The sequence below is a fragment of the Bison bison genome, unplaced genomic scaffold (assembly GCF_000754665.1).
Source record: "Bison bison bison isolate TAMUID 2011002044 unplaced genomic scaffold, Bison_UMD1.0 scf7180017864491, whole genome shotgun sequence".
Lineage (NCBI taxonomy): Eukaryota > Metazoa > Chordata > Mammalia > Artiodactyla > Bovidae > Bison > Bison bison.
Genome location: NW_011495050.1, coordinates 14,633,620 through 14,637,646, shown reverse-complemented (window position 1 = coordinate 14,637,646; position 4,027 = coordinate 14,633,620).

Sequence of the window (4,027 nt, the reverse complement as noted above, 5' to 3'; positions counted from 1 at the left end):
GGGAGAGGCCAGCCCCGCCGGCCGTTGTGGGCTTCCACTGGAGGGGCAGGAGGGTCACCTGCGAGCGTCTGCGACGCCCGCCAAAAAAAAAAGAAAAATTATCCCTGGAAGGAAAAGAGTCCAAAACCAACACCTCTAAGTGCTTCATTAAGAACTAAATACAGTCGAATATCCTCAGAAGATACACAAAAGAGTAGTGAGGTGTCTATTAAAGTGTTTCTATGTTTTGTATCAGCAAGAATTGTTAAAATTTTGCTCTTCCGTGTGTGTGTCTGTCTGTCTGTCTGAGTGTATCTACATGTGTCTGTTCACTTAAACTTTTACAATCTGAACAAATGAAAAGAAGCAATGTACAACTTTCTGAGGGAAAAGTAGACAACTAAGAAACATAAAAAACAAAAAAATTTAAAAGGAAGAGACAGAGAAATAGTAAGAGAGTGATTTATTTTCCAGAAAAATAAGCAAACAAACAAAAAACCCATAACACTGGAAGCACTGATGCCAATCCAGAAAAAAAAGTTTAGAATCAATTTCAAGCAACTTGAAAACACAGGAACATGCAAAATTGGACTTGCATTTTGGGACTTCAGCTGAGCAGACCCTGGGTGCATTAGAAGATCCTAATGGCATGCCATAAAGACCATAGTTTTGGGGGACTTAATCTAACTGGTAGCAATATTATTTTTTGTTGCTGAACATATTCAGAAATGATACAACTTACAAGACTTTAGAATTTAAGAGGTAACATGAAACCCAGCCCCATGTTTTTAACTTCCACTCAAAAAAGTTTTGAATACTGAAGGAGCTTAATCTTAAAAGTCCTGTATCTTTTATTTGCATGACTGGAATTCTGGAATAGGGAGGTATATGCTCTAAGGTTCAATCTCATATTTACAATAGTCCCAGGAAATGTTAGGCTCATCCGGAACTTTCCAGTGGGACAGGGAATATCACTTACATGGGGAATTGATGGCCCTAAATCTGTCCTAAGGACAAGTCTTTACTACTTCTTTACTACACTTTAATTTCTCCAGGCATAATAACTGGCTTTCTCCAATGTATTTCAATAACCTTCTCTTCTTGTTTCCATGGCACTTCCCACACTGCTTTCTAATTATTTCTTTTTTTGGTCTGTATCCCCTCTAGCTGTGAGGTCATAAAGTCATCTCCTTATTGCCATCATTGATTCTCCAGTGCTTACCATCCCCTTTAGTTGAAGGAATGAAAAAATTAAAGAAATGAGTGAATGAACTGATTAATTACTTAGTATCTACTACATGGCTGACCACATCTGCTGTATTTACTGCATGAGTTTGCCTACAGTCAGGATGAAACCGAAGTTATTTAAAAAAAATGAGTTAGGCATAAGAACATGATAAAATAATAATGCATAACATTTGTAATCCTTAAAAATTAATTTCATCTTTTAATATCTACACACTCCCATAATTACACATTTTATTCCCATTTTGCAGATAAGAAAACTACAGTATATAGAGGTTAACTGCCCAGTATCTATGATCTCCTTTGCAGCAGAACAGGAATTTGATCCTCAGTCCATCTAACGCCAGAACCCATACTCACATTCCTCTGAACTATAATGTCTCCAACAATATCTGAGTACTACGAAACGGAGAGAAAACATTTCTTAAATTTAGGGGACAGAAGTAGCATGGCTTCTACAGTTAAGAGAGGACTCTTCCTCTTCCTAGCCACAGCCTTCATGAATTCATGTTATGGTTTTCCAAAACAGAGCTAATTTTAACCTAGGGTGCACCAATACAGTTGTGTCATCTGCTAACAAATACCCAGTCTGATTGTTCTGGTTGTATCTTGAGTCCATTCTTAATGACCAGTTCTGTTATATACCATGATTATCATGCTCTAAAACAAAATTATTTCTCAAAAACACCATTAAAAACTCTTTTAGTATTCATAGGACTCCTGTGACAGCAAAAAAATGGGAAAGCATTATTCCTCCTTGCATACTAAGCACACTGTCATTCAGCATATGTTCTAGGACTATATTCTATATTCTGTGTGCTCAGTTGCTAAAGTCATGTCCAACACTTTGCAAACCCATGGACTGTATCCCACCAGATTCCATGGGATTTTCTAGGCAAGAATACTAGAGTGGGTTGCCATTTCCTCCTCCAGGGGCTCTTTCCAAGCCAGGGATAGAACCAGCATCTCCTGCATTGGCAGGTGGATTCTTTACCACTGAGCCCCCTGGGAAGCTCTGTGGCTCTGATCTTGCACTTTTAGGGCTCAAGAATATCAGCAGGGCTATGATACTGGCAGCTATGCTTACAAGGAGAGCACTTGGCTGAAAATCTTGGAGTCAAGAGCCAAGATCACTTCAGGTAACTGTGTCAGCATCAGGCCTGTTCACAACAGATGGAAAAACCACAAGGGGCTGAACAGAAAAAAAAAAAAAAAAGATGGAGAATATCACCTGAGGATTGACAGCACTTTGTAAGAACATGTGAAATATCATTTGGGAACTTTCAAACCAATAGAAAAGTCTTTGCAAAGAGGTGAGAACACTGCAGTGGGTAGGGGTGAGGAAGACACTGCAGTGGTGGAGACCTATAGATAGATGAAGAAATAAAAATTATTACATACGTATTCCTTGCCTTCTACTATGGAAAATGCTACAGAGATTCCTTAAAAAACTATGACTAAATCTACTATATGACCCAACCATCCTACTACTTGGCATACACTCTGAGAAAACCAAAACTGAAAAGATACATGCATCCCAATGTTCACTGCAGCACCATTTATAATAGCTAGGACATGGAAGCAACCTAGATGTCCATCAACAGATGAATGGATAAAGAAGTTGTGGTATATATATATAATAGAATATTATTCAGCCATAAAAAGGAATGCATTTGAGTCAGAGCAAATGATGTGAATCAACCTAGAATGCATCATACAGAGTGAAGTAAGTCAGAAAGAGAAAACCAAATACCATATATTAATGTATATATATGGAATCTAGAAAGATAGTACTGATGAACTTATTTGCAGGGCAGCAATGGAGATGCAGACATAGAGAACAGACTTACGGACACGGCAGGGTGGGTAGGAAGGAAAGGGTAGGACTAACAGAAAGAGTAGCATGGAAACATATATACTAACATACGTAAAATAGATAGCTAGTGGGAATTTGCTGTATGACTCGGGCAACTCAAACCTGGGCTCTGTGACTACCTAGAGGGGTGTGGGATGGGGTGGGATGGGGCAGGGAGGTTCAAGAGGGAGTGGATATATGTATACATATAACTGATCCATGTTGATGTATGACTGAAACCAAGACAATATTGTAATTATCCTTCAATTAAAAAAAATAAAGACAACAATATCCCCTGCCTTCTAATGAGAAAAGTTCCTGATAACTAGTGGGTGCGCTTCTTGCTAAATCAGCTATGAGACAGAATTAATTTTTTATACCAAGGAAAGGAGAGAGAGGACTCAAGGAAAGATTTGGAAATGGAGGACTGGAGCTAAAGAGGTTTAGAGAAGAGTCAAAAGAAAGAGGATACTTGTGGCTGTGTGGCTATCAGAATCTTGGAGAGAGATAACAAGTAGGGAGATTTGGAGGGGAACAGTGTTTTCCTGTGAGGGGAAAAAAAAAAAAATCTCTTATCATTTTCAGTAAAATACATGCTTTGGGGCAAGTGACTTCTTTAGGGTGCGTGAGAAGAATCACTGGTCCTTGCTGCATATATAGAAATAACTAACCTCTGGGTTTCTTAGATTGTTAATGCTGACCCAAGGACTTATTTCCTGTTGGTCTTTAACATTAGATTAGAGCCTCCCTAGGTCTATATCTGTCTTTTTGATCACTCTATACCTTTTTCCTGGCACACAGAAAGCAACTGACAAATATCTGTGATACAGCTGACTGTCTCACTGACTCATTCACTTTCATTCATGATGATGAGATATGAATACATAGAAGAATGGCCCTTCCCTGGAGGTTTTCATGCACTGATCCTGCCTAGCACCGCCGCCCCAC